Genomic DNA, 18,669 nt, shown 5'->3' with positions numbered 1-18,669 from the left:
CTGCGAGATATCACTTTACACTCTATTTCATTGAATCAGTTAATTAAAGGAGAAGTGAACCCACCTCTTGGGATTATGGAGATACCGTCGTTACCGGAAGAAATATCTCTGAGATTGAACTGTCAATGTAGAATCGAATCTAGCCTGGTGTGAGAAACGGATACAAAATGCTGTTTTCGGTATGTCCTACTTGTTTGTTTATTGCAGAAGAAAAGTGGTAATTGGCTCTGAATAATGGGAATGTGAAATCATCCACATGAGTACTAAAAAGAATTCGTTAAATGTTGGTTACATGACAAATCACACAAACCTAAGGGCTGTGAACTCTACTAGACACTTAGGAATTATAATTACGAATAACTTAAACAGGAACAGTAGCAAACCTAAGGACTGTGAACTCTACTAGATATTTAGGGACTAAAATTAAGGATAACTTAAACAGGAACAGTCGCAAGGCTGACCAAAGACAACAATTTATTGACAGAGCACTAAGAGGATGCAATAGGTCTACTAAAGAGACTGCATGTACTACCCTTGTCAGTCCTCTTCTGGACTGTTGCTGCGCGCGTGAGATAGGATTGACGTGGAACATCGAAAAAGTTGAAAGAAGGACAGCTCGTTTCGTATTATCGGGAAATAGGTGAGGGAATGCATTGGATATGAAAGGCTAATTAGGTTCAAATGGCTCTGAACACCATGGGACTTAACGTTTGAGGTCATCAGTCCCTTATAACTTAGAACTACTTAAACCTAACTAACCTAAGGACATCACACACATCCATGCCCGAGGCAGGATTCGAACCTGCGACCGTAGCGGTCGCGCGGTTCCAGACTGTAGCGCCTATAACCGCTCGGCCAGTCAGGCCGGCGGCTAATTAGGGTGGGATTATTTAAAATAAAGGCGTTTCTCACAGAGGCAGGATCTTCTCATGAAATGTCAATCACCAACCTTGTCCTCGGAATGCGGAAATGCTTTGTTGGCACCCACTTACACAGTGAGAAATGATCATTGTAATAAAATAAGAGAAATGAGAGCTCGCTCGGAAAGATTTAAGTGTTGGTTTTTTCCGCGTGCTTTTAGAGAGTGGAATGGTTAGAGAAGTATCTTGAAGGTGGTTCGATGAACCTCCTGTTAGGCACTTAATTATGAATTGCAGAGTAATACGAAAATATTGAAGAAGCACATCTATTTACTTCCACAACATACTTCGAAAACTAGACTTTCAGGATCTGGTTACTTTTTTTCAAAGCGTAGTTTTCTTTCTTCGGCAGTAGTATTTGATTCATTTTTTGTTAGCCAGTAACGTCTAGGTCGAGAACTACCTCCATGCCGGTCGACTGATCTAATTTAATTTTCTCCAGGGATAAAGCGCCTAAAGTACTCTTGCTCATGTTACCAATTAATAAAAGAAAATCCACTTTGGAGTAGTATTGTTGTTGTTGATGTTGTTGTTGTATAAATAAAAAGTTTGTAAACGTTATAAAAAGCAATGCGCAGATAATTCCAAAAACATAGGAAGAGGATGAATGTATGACATTTATCTATATGTTGTTTTTGCTGCTTGCGACAAACTTGAATCCATCTCCATGGCAATTTGGATTTTTTGTGATGGTAAAAAGTCATCCTTTAATTATCTTTTCTAAGGCAAGCTCAGAAGTCCCGTTAAAATTCTTTGGGAAGGAAATGATCTCACGAGATTCTCACATTATTCAAATGAACTGGATCAGTTTCTTTACAACAGCCATTGGTGGAAACATAACCGTCTAAAAGCACTTGTAGTTAGGAACAACTAATCACCTACAGGTAGCACCAACTCACAGATATGGCAAATATTGGTGAATACCTGCAGAATAGCAAATCTAACTGGCATTGCCAGCTGTAAACTAACCAACCAACAGGCAAAAGCAGCGAAGCCGTATTGCATATTAAACACAAACGAACCCAACCAAAATCCTTACATTGCTCGATCGATTTATGACCACTCACAAAACGACCCCAGCTTGTTACAGGTACAGACGCTGCAGCTGGCCCAGGAGACTCATAGCTGCTCAGCATATCAGTCATCCTGCTCGATAGGACTGAACTCTTTATGACGACCTAAACTATGACAACGATACTGAGCACTGCAGGATACCCAAAACTAACAAGAACGTACCCTTGCATGTTCTGTCATACTCAGCAAGAAAACCACTACTCATCTTACTGCCCAGCAAGACTATCACAGAGGATTCTTTCCCTTGGCGCTTGCCTTGGCACTTTTTTCCCTTCTGCCCTCGAAACAGCTACCCTACGTTCGCTTTTCGTCTACTGTCTCTCCTCGACACGACTGTATTAGAGGATAACTAACCCACATGTATGGATAACATCACAGCCCCACATCCCATAACGTCCTCGATTGTTGTTATTGTGGTCTTCAGTCCTGAGACTGGTTTGATGCAGCTCTCTTTGCTACTCTATCCCGTGCAAGCTTCTTCATCTCCCAGTACCTACTGCAGCCTACATCCTTCTGAATCTGCTTAGTGTATTCATCTCTTGGTCTCCCTCTACGATTTTTACCCTCCACGCTGCCCTCCAACACTAAATTGGTGATCCCTCGATGTCTCAGAACATGTCCTACTAACCGATCCCTTCTTCTAGTCAAGTTGTGCCACATGCTGCTCTTCTCCCCAATTCAATTCAATACCTCCTCATTAGTTATGTGATCTACCCATCTAATCTTCAGCTTTCTTCTGTAGCACCACATTTCGAAAGCTCGATTAGTAACTAAAAAAATACGGAGGTGACAGTAGACCTCTTGAGATGGTCACCACGTTGGTGTAGGTGTTAGGGGCTCCACTCATTAAAAAAAAAGTTCTTTTATGGCATGACACCCACTTGCGCTTTGCGCTTTGCGCTGTGGTTCTTTCATCTTTCGGAAATTGATGGTAAATGCTAAATGTTGTATCATGTACCAATACCACCATACTGGTATCTCAAGGTTGGTAACAGGATTGCAGGCTTCATCTACACCTACATCTACATTTATACTCGGCAAGCCACCTGACGGTGTGTGGCGGAGGGTACCTTGAGTACCTCTATTGGTTCTCCCTTCTATTCCAGTATCGTACTGTTCCTGGAAAGAAATATTGTCAGTAGGCCTCTGTGTGGGCTCTAATCTCTCTGATTTTATACTCATGGTCTCTTCGTGAGATATACGTAGGAGGTAGCACTATACTATTTGACTCCTTGGTGAAGGTATATTCTCGATACTTCAACAAAAGCCCGTACCGAGCTACTGAGCGTCTCTCTTGGAGAGTCTTCCACTGGAGTCTATCATCTCCGTAACACTTTCGCGATTACTAAATGATCCTGTAAAGAAGCGCGCTGCTCTCCGTTGGATCTTATCTCCCTCTTCTGTCAACCCTATCTGGTACGGATCCCACATCAGTGAGCAGTATTCAAGCAGTGGGCGAACTTGTGTGCTGTAACCTACTGTAAGTAGGCTGTTTGTGTTTTCTTATTGGCAACGTTACGTAGCGCTCTGTATGAAAATCACTGGCTGTGCTGTGTGCAGTCTGTGGCTAGTTTGCATTGTTGTCTGCCATTGTAGTGTTGGGCAGCTGGATGCGAACAGCGCATAGCGTTGCGCAGTTGGAGGTGAGCCGCCAGCAGTGGTGGATGTGGGGAGAGAAATGGCGGAGTTTGGAAATTTGTAAGACTGGATGTCATGAACTGCTATGTATATTATGATTTTTCTACACTATTAAGGTAAATACATTGTTTGTTCTCTATTAAAATCTTTCATTTGCTAACTATGCCTATCAGTAGTTAGTGCCTTCCGTAGTTTGAATCTTTTATTTAGCTGGCAGTAGTGGCGCTCGCTTATTGCACTAGTTCGAGTAACGAAGATTTTTGTGAGGTAAGTGATTTGTGAAAGGTATAGGTTAATGTTAGTCAGGGCCATTCTTTTGTAGGGATTTTTTAAAGTCAGATTGCATTGCGCTAAAAATACTGTGTGTCAGTTTAAGCACAGTCTTGTATAATTGTTCTAAGGGGACGTTTCATATGTCGACCCTTAGCCAAGGATACCTCACTGGAATCTTCTGATTTTTTCTTGTAGTTTGTGTAATTAGTGTAGCTTTTGTTTATTGCTAGCGCGTAATTATAGAGAGAATTTCTTTTGTAGTTGTAGTTTTTCATTGTTATACACAGTTGTGGCATGCATGTAGATTTGCACCAAGTATTTCGCAGCGGCGCTTGCAATTAACTAGATACTATTTTCAATGCTATGTTAATGTGTTTTGTTAATTTGCTCTTCAAATTGTGCTTTTCTGTGTTGTCGTGTGAAATATTGTGACAATAATGGCGTGTGAAAAACGTAATACTAGACTCCAAAGTAAACTGAGAAATGGCAGTGAAGACGAAAGCAGTGTGTTAGCGCCACCGTGTAATGAATTAACTAATATTCAACATAGTAATTTGGTAATTGTGCATAGGGACTTGGAGCGGGCGGCAAACAATGGCGTAGACAGTGAAACAAATAATGAAGAGGGAAGCATTATCGATCGATCGGTCGGCAACAGCTCGCCTCAGGAATCCGAAATGACAGAACACAATCTTGCAAATACTGCAGTTCAGGTTTTGCGTCCTCACCGTTTTCTCAAATAACTCAAGACACATTTTCTGCTTTTCAAAATGCGAATGTTGCCGGTGAAAATGCACTGCCAAAAAGCATAGAGGAACACATTCCAGACACTAATACATTATTATTGCAATTAATGCAACAAATGGAACAAAATCAGAGACAAACACAGCAAAAGCTTCAAAAGTTGGACTCAATGGAACAAAATCTTCAAAGGTTAGACACAATGGAACAAAATCAGAGACAAACACAGCAAAAGCTTCAAAAGTTAGACATCACACTTGAACAAACACGTGAAGATTTAACTATTGAGTTACATAACATTGAATCGAAATGTCAAAAAGCCTGTAATGACGTAAAAACACAAATTTGTATTTTCAACCTATTTTTTCGCGGCATGAAAATGCATTACAGAATCACGAAGCAGCCATAAAAGAACTGCAAATTATTGTTCATGAAAATCATGAGACCTTGCAAGCTAAAATTGTCTCAGTTGCATCTACCAATTCGGTTACGCAACTTGCTAAAACTCAGGAAAACTTAAAGGACACAGCAGATACGATTTCAACACAAATGGACACTCTGAAACGTGGTTCAGAAAAACACACAGAGGAAATAATTTCACTATCGGATAAAGTAGCCGAACATTCAGATCAATTCACTTACTTATCTACAAAGGTAGATGATGATCTGAATAACACAATACCTGTAGCTTTCACTGACACTGAAGAGTATAAACAAATTAGAAAATTCAAACAAAATCAAATCAATGCACAGTACAAAAGAGAAATCCGGGAAGTACAAGATCAGTTGGCACAAGTAATACAAGAATTACATATTTCAGAGGACACTCGCGCTCCAGTATGGGAAGAGGGACATAGAAATACGGAGCAACTACAAAATAATAACACAGGACACTTCGGAAATTATGAAAGAAATGGGCAAGGCGCATTGAATTTTGAGATGGAACCGCCGAAACGAAGTGACAATGACCGATGTGCGACTCGCCGACACGATGATTTTGACTATAAGCTGTTCATTACTATACATAAATTCAAAACATTTAAGTATTCTGGCAATGACATTCATCCATGATCATGGCGTCATCAATTCTCTCATTGTTTTCCTCCCAACTGGTCGTTAGAGCACAGATTAGAATTTATGTGTGGTTACTTAGAGAATGAACCAGCTGTAAGAATGCGACCGGTCATTCACGATTGTCACAGTGAAGGAGAATTTTATCATGCCTTCCTCTCAGCATATTGGTCTCAAGCTACACAAGACCGAGTAAAACATGGCATCATAATGATGAAACATTTCGAACAATCTGAATTCTCCAGTCTTGTGAAATATTTTGAAGACATGTTGCACAAGAATCAGTACCTGTCAAATCCATACAGCCCCTCAGAACTCATCCGCATTTGCTTAATCAAATTACCTGAACATTTACGACACATTATTTTGGCAGGACGTTGCAAAGACGACATTGAAGCTTTTCAGGGACTCTTACAAGAATTAGAAATTGACACTGACAATCGCGGAACGCGAAAACAGGAACACAACAATTACAGGTCACATCCGTCACAATTCTGCGATGACAGAAATAATAAATGGACACGACAAGGCTATTCTTACAACGTAAATCGTGACCAAAACAGACACCACCCACATGACAACCACTGGCATAGTAATAGTTACAGAGGAAGATCGCATTTCCGTAGTAATGAATATGACAGAAACAATCATAGAAACAGACAATATGGCAACCAGAACTATTATTATCAAGGGAGACAGAATAACTTCAGACGCAACAGTTCAGCGTGCAGTTACTATTCATGGATAAATTCTCCACCACTTAACCGACAAGAAAGAAACTACAGGAACTACCGACATGACGACAGACGATATAATCGTAACGACAGACCTGAATTGCATCAGAACTGGCGGGATTCCTACAGGGCAGGGCCCTCTCAACAAAGTGAATTTGTAGAAGTTAGGTCTCCTAATCCCAATAACGACGCGCGCCAACAAAGAGACAGACAATGACTCGCACCGCACGCAGCCACGTGCGCCGGCTGGTTCAGAGAAAAATAACATAGACGCTAACCTTGAGAAAAATTCCAGTATTCTTTACCGACGTATACCGCATGATAATTGCGTTCAAGTTGAAACTCTGAGTACTATGAAGAGTAAAGGATTGTACCACATTTCACATGTAAAACCGTTTATTGAGAGATAATCTGTTTTTTAACTTAGTCTTAGCTATAAAATTATTCACTTCACGTTACTAATACGCTTCGTTAGACTTAGAAACTGTTAACATGCAACAGTGTTTGAAGTTAAATATCCAATCTAGAACCTAGGATACATATTTAGACAGTAGTTACGAGTGCATTGTTATAGTGAACAGATGACACAGTGTTACTGTGTGTGTACATTCTTGTTTTTTAGTTGCACGATCACGTAATGACTATCAGGCTCACATACTTAGAACATATACCGGCACTGCTAATGAGATTTTACTGCAACATTTTGGTTTACTTGAAATGACATTCTTTATTTGAAATAATTTCTGTGGGATTAAATATGACTTAGCATTTGGTTTCTTTGACAGCTACACGATTTTTTCACGACGCTACTAATGAGTGATCATTTACAATGTTGCTGTTGAAGTGTTTCTGTTTTATATCTGCACAGTTTTTCTGAATTCTTCTGGAAAGTAAAACATGTTTTAGTACTATCTTTTGTGGTATAGCTACAATGAGACAGCCTTTTTCGTAGCACAACAATACGTTACATTATAGTACTTTCTTGATCACAGTAAGGTACGTAATAACTACGATATCTATACGCAAAGCATTTCACTTTCGTTTATGATGAGGTAAGTACATTGACTTCAGCAGAACTTTGCTTACAGAGGACGATAACTACGACACTTCCACAGAATTATCTTACAGCAAGACGGACATTTAGCACTACAGGGCACGCATTTGAGTGATTAATTTTGTACTTGAACCATTTATTTTTCAAGATTTTTGAATTACAAAGAAAGTTTTCCGTGATACATTTCATTCCATTGATGTAATCTGTAATACCTGAGGGTATAATTACATTAATCCTCAGGGGGGGTACACGCTTACTTTGTGTACCATGTGTTTGGCAAGCACAAGGAGCCCTAGCTAATATGGTATTTGCTTATACAACTTTACACATCGGTACCATATTTCTCCAACACAAAATCACACAGCTATCTGATTATTTAACAGAGAAACAAACATATATTTTTATTACGTCAGTGACACATGTTTACGCAATTACACCCTTGGATAACTTCACACTTATGAAATTGTATTTTGTCAGTACTTTGTGAACTGTTCATATTTTTTCGTAACCATTGTGATAATTTGAGAGCTTAGAATGATGTATTTCGTATGGGATCATGATTTTTAAAGTACGTTTGGGGTAGATGACACTACTGAAATGAGCAGAGAATTCTTTTTAGGTTTTGAAATTATTGCAGAAAGCTAAGACGATTTTGAGATTTGGGTGATGTTTTATGATGTTATTATTACGACGACCATGTGTATTTTGCTGTTGAGGTATGTTTATGATGAATAAGGTGATGCTATATGAGGAATTTGATTATGCTATGTATTTATTATGATGAAATATTGAAGTGTCGTCACAAGATTGACGTGTCGAAGAATATATATATGTGTAATAAGGTAAGGAGTAATGAATAGTGGTTAGGGACTCTGACTTGTGAAAAAGGATGTTGGAAACCAAGAATCGTACTTTAAGAGTTATGAAATGTGTGTAAATGCGTGAATGTATCACAATGCCGGCGAAAATTTTTTGGACGCTGTTATATTCATAAGATTTTGTTTCTACACATTTGCAACGCAAATTCTCGACCCGTGAAATTTTGTATATGAGACTGCCACTGTAGTGCAAACTGGTGTTGTAAATATTTCAGTAAGAAACTTAAGTGACCTTCACGTAATGCGTTGTGGGCACGACGCATTACGTGGGCAGCTGTGCGACAGTCGCCTGGAAAAAAAGCCATTAGTGTGTGCCTTTCAGAGGCACAGGTGGAGAAAAAAGGAGGACATTATCCTCGCTATTGACATTTCTTTGCAGAAAGCATCGCAAATACGAAACGGTTAAACTTGAAAACATATGATTACACTGTGGAGCTCGTAATTTATGATGTTTACTAAAATGCCTAATGAAATGATGAGAAACATTTCATATCTATTGCCTTGCTAGTTGAAAGATTGTTTACTGCATTATGAAATGCCATATGGCTAGTGAATGTCGTTTCACGCCTTGCTTTGCCTATTTTGTTTAATATCTAGTTTCTAGCTGCACTGCAGCATTGGTTAAAATAAAATTTTATAGATATACTAATATAAATATTTTCTGTCTACAGATCAAGTAAATAATAATTTTTTCAAAAAAAAATGAAGGAGCACAAAAAGACATTTACCTTCACAGGAACTGCATTCATAATTTTCTTTTCAAGTATTTGGTAATTTATTTAAAAAATAAGTTGTGGTGCACCACTTTAATGACATAGATATTAAGATGTGAATATACATTTCCCTTATCTGCGTTGTTGTCTTTAGTGTACTATTTTTTCTGCTTGAGCTTTGTCATGTTTAGATATAAGTTATTGCATTTGCTGCTGCTGTTTGCCAGGCATAATGCTACTAAATTTCACTTTGCATTACTCTGTTAAGCCAGTTTTACTACTGATTTATTTTTCTTGTTTGCTGCTCATTGCCTTATATTAGTTGTAATATTGCTGCTTGCTTTGCCAATTTTAATATTTTGTCATTGCTGTTTGTGTTAATTGTTTTGTGCTGCTGCATTGCCTCGTCCCTTAGTTTAGAATCTGAGCTCAGTAGATTTAAGTTAGCTTAAGATGGGGTAGGCTATATGTGAGAACGAGTTGTGATAAATTGGAAGAAATGCATTCAGAAGTCATACGAAAAAAAGTACAGAAAGCAGGTATAGATAGGACTTTTTGGAAATAATGAAGAACGAAGGGAGATCTCCGAGAAGTAAAGAAAGTTTTATTTGCAAAATACTGCAGTAAAAGAAACCCTGTCCTTTCCTTGTGTTATCCCACTATGTGTTTGTGTACCCTTGTGTATTTGTTTTCTTCCTGTCTTTGTGTAGTTTCATAGAATTTTTTCTTCTTCTAATACTAAGCTACATTCACTATGATGAGATATACTGTTATCCTAAAATATAATTGGCATTAATAATATGTTATTTACCTTATAAATATGCTTAGACATTATTTATTCTGTTTTGTTTTAATGCTCACGTGTAAAGTTGATGTTTCAATAGTTATTCTGATCTTTTATGTATTTACTTATGTCATAATTCCTGTAACACTGATGTATATGTTAGTTCGATTCTTTTGTAAAGCCCGTATTACTACAAATGTTATCTGTATTGTTATGTTCTTTAATGATGTATTTTGTACCTTTGTTATTGTATTCTTATGTTATAAAATTGTAATTGACACCAGTTCATCAAATTAAGTAACTTGTAAGTTACATTTCACTGCACACATTTCTGTTGGTCATAGTATATGGACAATATGTGAGAAGTAGGGACTGATAGTGTTTGCACGTGTGTTAATAATTCAGCAAGGGACTGGTTAACAGCATTTCTGGTTCTAAGGACAATTCCAAAAACTTTGTGAGTGCACAAGTGGTGGTTTATGGACTTGCCATGTTCTCTGCAAGACTCTTCGATGGTGATTGTGCACCTGCACAGTCGCAACAGATGGCTGCTGGGCGTCTCTACAAGGACTACAGTGGGTCTGCATCTTTGATGGCCCACAAATACCATTATTTCTACAAGGACTGCAGTGGGTCTGCACCTCTGGTGGCCCACCAATACCATAATCTCTACCAGGACTACAGTGGGTCTGCTCTATGATGACCTACCTACCAATATTCTTTAAAACTTCGACTGACTCTGCGGTGGGTTTGCTCTGTTGTGGCCCATTACCTGTCTGCATGTCAAGAGTCAGCACTGTCTTTTCGTTGGAAGGACAACACTACTTCTTCAAGGCTGCATGGAAATCCACTACTGCCGTGTGCATTTTCTTCTACTGCTCAGACTTTGAGAAAAACACTGCTATTTTACTGTGATGAACGATCAGTACTGTCTTTATGGACTGTGAGAAAATTTTAGCTTTTGACCAACATTGTATCAATAAGTGTGTGCATTTGATTTCTTTGTTATTGTAATTATGAAAAATTTTATCAAATCATTATTGGCCACTGCCCAAAACAATCTGTAAAATTTTTTGTTTGGTGCATGGGGGCTATGTAAGTAGGCTGTTTAGGTTTTCTTATTGGCAACGTTACGTAGCGCTCTGTATGAAAATCACAGGCTGTGCTGTGTGCAGTCTGTGGCTAGTTTGCATTGTTGTCTGCCATTGTAGTGTTGGGCAGCTGGATGCGAACAGCGCGTAGCGTTGCTCAGTTGGAGGTGAGCCGCCAGCAGTGGTGGATGTGGGGAGAGAAATGGCGGAGTTTGGAAATTTGTAAGACTGGATGTCATGAACTGCTATGTATATTATGATTTTTCATCACTATTAAGGTAAATACATTGTTTGTTCTCTATTAAAATCTTTCATTTGCTAACTATGCCTATCAGTAGCTAGTGCCTTCTGTAGTTTGAATCTTTTATTTAGCTGGCAGTAGTGGCGCTCGCTGTATTGCAGTAGTTCAAGTAACGAAGATTTTTGTGAGGTAAGTGATTTGTGAAAGGTATAGGTTAATGTTAGTCAGAGTCATTCTTTTGTAGGGATTTTTTAAAGTCAGATTGCATTGCGCTAAAAATACTGTGTGTCAGTTTAAGCACAGTCTTGTATAATTTTTCTAAGGGGACGTTTCACTACTTCCTTTGTTTTCTGACTACATTTCGTTGGGATTCTTTTGTCTGACGCTAATGATTCCCTGGATTTGCTGGACCCAATGATGCGCGCACGCTGAGCCATGGCTCAAGTGGCTCTGGACTATGAGCATCCTCAGACGCTGAGGTATAGGACGGCCGGCGACATACACACAGCCCACTCGCACTTTGGAACCTGATCGCTATGTGACGCCACTCAAATGCCGCCCAGTCACGGTTCCGCCACCATGGTTCGAGCTTTAGCTAATAGATCCATTGTCTCGCTGCAGTATTTGTAATGAATCTTCGTATGCTTGGTGAAATACAAGTTAAGTAAATCTTCTGTTTATTGTGTTCTCTCGTTCACTAATAATTTCTTTTCATGTCCAACTTTCCTACGACGACATATACGGCATCACTCTGTAGCTCATCTCTATTTACCGTTGTGTAGTAAATCGTACACAACAGCAAACCTCATATGCAGTTTTATATGAAGTATTTTTGCATTCTGCAATTCCGCGATGATTTCTGCTTTTGTTCATAGTACTACAAAATGGCTGGCAAGAATAATATTTAATAAGTAACTGCATTCAGTTTACTAGAAAAATGCATCGGGGTAGCTGCTAATAATAAGTAATCTTTATTCACGTCAGACTATATTGGCATTTATCGCCATTGTCAAGTACCTGAGAATACAATTTTGATGAGAATAGACATGAATGGCCGGCCGCGATGACCGAGCGGTTCTAGGCGCTTCAGTGCGGAACCGCGCGACTGCTACAGTCGCAGGTTCGAATCCTGCCTCGCGCATGGATGTGTGTGACGTCCTTAGCTTAGGTTTAAATAGTTCAAAGTTCTAGGGGATTGATGACCTCAGATGTTAAGTCCCATAGTGCTCCGAGCTGTTTGAACCGTTTGAACAACTGTAAGACAGCTCACTAACGAAGTAATATGGATGTCACATCAGTCTTGATGTGAGTAGAATGCAGTCAGTTTTATGTAAGTGACATTCACATTTACGAACCTTCTCACGAAAATTGTATGCGCAGGTACTTGACAAAGACGATAAATGCCGCAACAGTCAGTCGTGAATAAAGATTAGTTATTATAAGCAGCTATTCTCGAGCATTTTTCGAATAGTCATGTACTCTCTAATATACTGGGTGATCAAAAATTCAGTATAAATTTGAAAACTTAATAAACCACGGAATAATGTAGATAGAGAGTTAAAAATTGACACACATGTTTGGAATGACATGGGGTTTTATTAGAGGGAAAAAAAAAGTTCAGAAAATGTCCGACAGATGGCGCTGGACAGCAAAACTGCTACCGTGACGGATGGGAGGTACGCTGATATGTTACAGAATCGCATCATCCCCCACCTGGCTGATAAACACTTGCTGGAACGTACGATGTTTATGCAGGATGGCGCTCCACCCCATATTGCTAGACACGTGAAAGATCTCTTGCGCGCGTCGTTTGGTGATGGTCCTGAGCTCAGCCACCGCTTTCGTCGAGCTTGGCCTCCCAAGTCCCCAGACCTCAGTCCGTGCGATTATTGGCTTTGGGGTTACCTGAAGTCGCAAGTGTATCGTGATCGACCGACATCTCTAGGGATGCTGAAAGACAACATCCGACTCCAATGCCTCACCATAACTCCGGACATGCTTTACCGTGCTGTTCACAACATTATTCCTCTACTGCTGCTATTGTTGAGGAATGATGGTGGACATATTGAGCATTTCCTGTAAAGAACATCATATTTGCTTTGTCTTACTTTGTTATGCTAGTTATTGCTATTCTGATGAGATGAAGCGCCATCTGTCGGACATTTTTTGAACTTCTGTATTTTTTTTTTTGGTTCTAATAAAATCCCATGTCATTCCAAGCATGTGTGTAAATTTGTACCTCTCTATCTACATTATTCTGTGATTTGTTCAGTTTTCAAATTTACACTGACTTTTTTATCGCCCGGTATATTATGACCCTAAAGAAGAGGAAAAAGCAACATATTTACATCAACGGAGGGATTTGGGAATTTGCTTGCACTGTCAATGCACGTGTAACGCTCGCTGTCGCTTGTCGTATCTCGCAGCCCGTCCTCCTAACGACGTCACGCCGCTTCGCCAGCAGGCTGCGCGGGAAGCCAATATGGCGTGCCCAGGCCGCCGCCGGGCCCCTTATCGGTCGCAGGCGGCGGCGGCGGCAGAGGCAGCAGGTGTCCGCCGCCCACGGCCACACGCGCCGCCGGCCAGATAAGGACCACCTGCCGACTTTGCGGTAACGAAGCGCGCCGGCCGATCGCCTCGTTTGGACCCGGCGTCCTCCGGAGCGCCGTCCGCTGCCCGCCGCCGCCCACGCGCTGCGCCGCCCCGGCTGGCTACCTGCGCCGGTCGATACTGCTGCCGAGCTGGCCAGGGCGCGCGGCACCCGGCGTGGGCGGCGGGCGGAAGGTGGTGGGCGGCACGTGCGCGGCTGCCTCCCATATGTTACCTGTCCCGGCCGACATAAGCGCTTCTCAGAAGCTGTTTGGAGTATGAATAGAGCCGCAGAGGTGGACACGTGCCGACGGAATCAGGAGTGTGACGGAGCTTCGCGGCACGATCGGAACTTCCCACGGATGGCCACGATACAGAGGTTTTACCGAAGGTGGGGACCTACGCACGTTTATATTCCGACAGTTGCTGTACCCCACTCACTTTACTGTGACTCAGTCGGCTTAAATGGAAAAGAAAGAAAAGAGAAAGCACACGTTTCTAATACGTATGTGAATTGAATATACATCATAATCCCCTTCTCTTCTTTGTCTCTGTCCATGTCCCCCTTTCTTCGTCCATCTCCTCCACCTTCCCTGTCCCTCTCTCTCATATTCATCTCCTTCTTCCAGTTTTCTATGTCCATTTCCTCTCACTTCTCTGTCCATCTCCTCTTCCCTCTCCCTCTCTGCCTTTGAGTCGTGTCCACTATAATTTCAAATTCAGATTCTGTAGTAATATTCCAATCATAAACTAATAGTCATAAATACAACTTTTCCTGTTCAAATGGCTCTGAGCACTATGGGACATAACAGCTGAGGTTATCAGTCCCCTAGAACGTAGAACTACTTAAACCTAAGTAACCTAAGGACATCGCACACATCAATGCCCGACACAGGATTCGAACCTGCGACCGTAGCGGTCGCGCGGTTCCAGACAGTAGCGCCTAGAACCGTTCGGCCACTCCGGCCGACTTTTCCTGTATGGTAGGGAAGTTTCAGAACTATATACACTCCTGGAAATGGAAAAAAGAACACATTGACACCGGTGTGTCAGACCCACCATACTTGCTCCGGACACTGCGAGAGGGCTGTACAAGCAATGATCACACGCACGGCACAGCGGACACACCAGGAACCGCGGTGTTGGCCGTCGAATGGCGCTAGCTGCGCAGCATTTGTGCACCGCCGCCGTCAGTGTCAGCCAGTTTGCCGTGGCATACGGAGCTCCATCGCAGTCTTTAACACTGGTAGCATGCCGCGACAGCGTGGTCGTGAACCGTATGTGCAGTTGACGGATTTTGAGCGAGGGCGTATAGTGGGCATGCGGGAGGCCGGGTGGACGTACCGCCGAATTGCTCAACACGTGGGGCGTGAGGTCTCCACAGTACATCGATGTTGTCGCCAGTAGTCGGCGGAAGGTGCACGTGCCCGTCGACCTGGGACCGGACCGCAGCGACGCACGGATGCACGCCAAGACCGTAGGATCCTACGCAGTGCCGTAGGGGACCGCACCGCCACTTCCCAGCAAATTAGGGACACTGTTGCTCCTGGGGTATCGGCGAGGACCATTCGCAACCGTCTCCATGAAGCTGGGCTACGGTCCCGCACACCGTTAGGCCGTCTTCCGCTCACGCCCCAACATCGTGCAGCCCGCCTCCAGTGGTGTCGCGACAGGCGTGAATGGGGGGACGAATGGAGACGTGTCGTCTTCAGCGATGAGAGTCGCTTCTGCTTTGGTGCCAATGATGGTCGTATGCGTGTTTGGCGCCGTGCAGGTGAGCGCCACAATCAGGACTGCATACGACCGAGGGACACAGGGCCAACACCCGGCATCATGGTGTGGGGAGCGATCTCCTACACTGGCCGTACACCACTGGTGATCGTCGAGGGGACACTGAATAGTGCATGGTACATCCAAACCGTCATCGAACCCATCGTTCTACCATTCCTAGACCGGCAAGGGAACTTGCTGTTCCAACAGGAAAATGCACGTCCGCATGTATCCCGTGCCACCCAACGTGCTCTAGAAGGTGTAAGTCAACTACCCTGGCCAGCAAGATCTCCGGATCTGTCCCCCATTGAGCATGTTTGGGACTGGATGAAGCGTCGTCTCACGCGGTCTGCACGTCCAGCACGAACTCTGGTCCAACTGAGGCGCCAGGTGGAAATGGCATGGCAAGCCGTTCCACAGGACTACATCCAGCATCTCTACGATCGTCTCCATGGGAGAATAGCAGCCTGCATTGCTGCGAAAGGTGGATATACACTGTACTAGTGCCGACATTGTGCATGCTCTGTTGCCTGTGTCTATGTGCCTGTGGTTCTGTCAGTGTGATCATGTGATGTATCTGACCCCAGGAATGTGTCAATAAAGTTTCCCCTTCCTGGGACAATGAATTCACGGTGTTATTATTTCAATTTCCAGGAGTGTATTTTATAGCGTTTCCCAATTATTGAATTTATGGTAAAGCTGTGCTTTAGGTATTTTTAAAAACTAGGTAAATAAAAACTCATGCATATTGAACCAGATCGCTGGTCGATCATCAGCGATCGGCTTGTTATCTTTGGCGCGTCCCCGGGCATGTGCATCTTTGCGTTTCCGGCTGGGGAGCGCGGGACGGCGAGAGACAGTCGGTTAGGGGCAGCCGGTGAGACTGGTGCAGTTTGAGCTCGGGCGTAATCACATATGTGACTGTTACGCTGGGGCTGTTTGCTAATCGCGAAACTCCTGCGGCGGTTACTGGTTCCCTGGAAGGCATTTCATATAAACTGTGCCAAGCCTCGCAGTGAGATGGGAGTCCGTAGTTGGTGTTGGCCTAGATGTTTGTACAAATTGAGATGCCTGTGTGAGAAGCACGGAGTGGGCCTGTTGGCTGCTTCGTCATTCTGGCAGCCACCACAAGCGGATGTTCGGCCGGAATGTCTACAGTTTGTGGTGAGCATAGTGTGAACAAGTTCTCGTAGGATGTTCTCCCAGCCTGACTCTTAGCCTGTGTTATTTGTGGGTACCGACTCCTTGTCTGTTACTGCTTCCGGGTGTCCTGTAAGATTTCGCAGCAAAACTGTGTTCTAGTGGCATTCTGTGTTTCTGGCTCAGCCTCCGCCTAGAAAGGGGAAAGATGTGTGCCTAACTGAAAGGGTGGGGGGGGTTCGATTGGACATCTTTTGGAATTCCTTAATGCTGTAATTTAAACATATAAAGAAAAGTTGTTATTTCAGAATAAGCGCCTGTTTCTTTGGGACACTGCAGTTCAAAAAAGGAGTGGCGTAATGTTAATGAGTATTTGTTATTTGTCAAAAGAAGTATATTTAATGTCTTGGTGTTTTCTGGGGTACGCAGCTGTGTTATTGAACTCATTTTGAAGTGTTCTGTCGGGTGAATGACTGCTCCCCACTTCAGTGTATTTGTATTCTTTTGAGTAGTATTGTAAGGTTTTTTTGGATATTTGTCAGTGGGGTGTATTGATTCAATTTTGTTTTTCTCTTTCTTTTGAATTACGCTGAATTGTTTAGTTTATCTGGTTATTGGCTTAACTCGCGCTTCACGCACTAAATCAGCTGATATTGAAATTGTTTTTTTAATTCCTGCTTAATGTCAGACAGAATCAAATGTAAATACATTTATGTTATTTGAAATAAATGTGTTGGATTGACCTTAATGAATTATGTGCAATCGAAGTAAGGGATCCAGTCCTTCATTAATGTTTAGCAGTGGCGTGTGGTTCGGTTTGTGATCCCCGTGCTCGGACCACATATGCTTATGGAACGTTGTCTTAAAACTGTATCGACAAGCGCCGGCACGAAGGCGAAGATCGCAAAAATAAAGGAGGTTGTGAGACGGCGTCAGCCAATAGGCCGCTGACAAGGACCGCATCATGACAGGAGCGCCCTTTAGCCGAAGAGAATATAAGTTCTGCTCCTGCCAGCCTCGGCCGCAAAATACTAAACCGGCATTAGGAAAGCACTACGATAGCCGTTATTAGTGATCCATGTCCATTGCTTGTATGGACATTGTATATAACGAAGCACATTACTTATTTGAACGTCGCCCATCGCTTGCAACACCGTTTGTAAATCCAAAGTTAAGTATTGTCGATCTTCTTATTTGTAATAAAAACTATTAATGTTATTTGCTTTAATTGTTGTATAGCATTCCGAGAACGTAGCATCCTTTAGGCATCCTATAAGCGACGACTGAGAAGGGCTTCACAAAAACAAAGTAATCACTGAAAAACTGTCAGAGATTTGAGGTTTTGAAGAAACGAACATCTTATTTTTGTACTTCTACAGAAAAATAGATGTTCCTAGTAGCAAATCTCTGAAAGTTTTTGAGTGGTTGCTTTGAAATTCTAACACAACATTCCATCGATATACGCACGTGCTTTTATTTACCTACCTTTTAAATGTATATTTATATAAATTAATATAAATTTAATAATAGGAAAATGTTGTTACAAAAAAATCTCAAAGTTACATATACATTTATTACACATATATTTTAAAGAATTAGGTGCCAAAAAATACGCACATATGAGAATTCAACGTTGCGTCAAAATTTCAAAGCAGTCGGTCAAGAACTTTTGGAGACTTATGGCTTTGAACAAACCAACATCCCATTTTCGTAACGTTTCCCTTTTATTACATATGTACCAGAAGGCGTTCCAGTAGGTATATAAAAACACGTGAGCTTTCGAATGCAACGTTCTGTCAAAATTTCAAACCAAACCGTGAAGTACTTGCGGAGATCTAAGATTTTGAACAAAAGGACATCTGCGTTTGTACTTCTATAAAACACTGTAAATGTTCCTAATCGCATCTCCGAAAGTTTTTGACCTAAAACTTTGAAATTTTGACATAATGTTGTATTGC

Source organism: Schistocerca nitens, chromosome 4, assembly GCF_023898315.1.
Source record: "Schistocerca nitens isolate TAMUIC-IGC-003100 chromosome 4, iqSchNite1.1, whole genome shotgun sequence".
NCBI lineage: Eukaryota > Metazoa > Arthropoda > Insecta > Orthoptera > Acrididae > Schistocerca > Schistocerca nitens.
The sequence above is the reverse complement of the archived record's forward strand: the minus strand, read 5'-3'. Positions refer to the sequence as shown.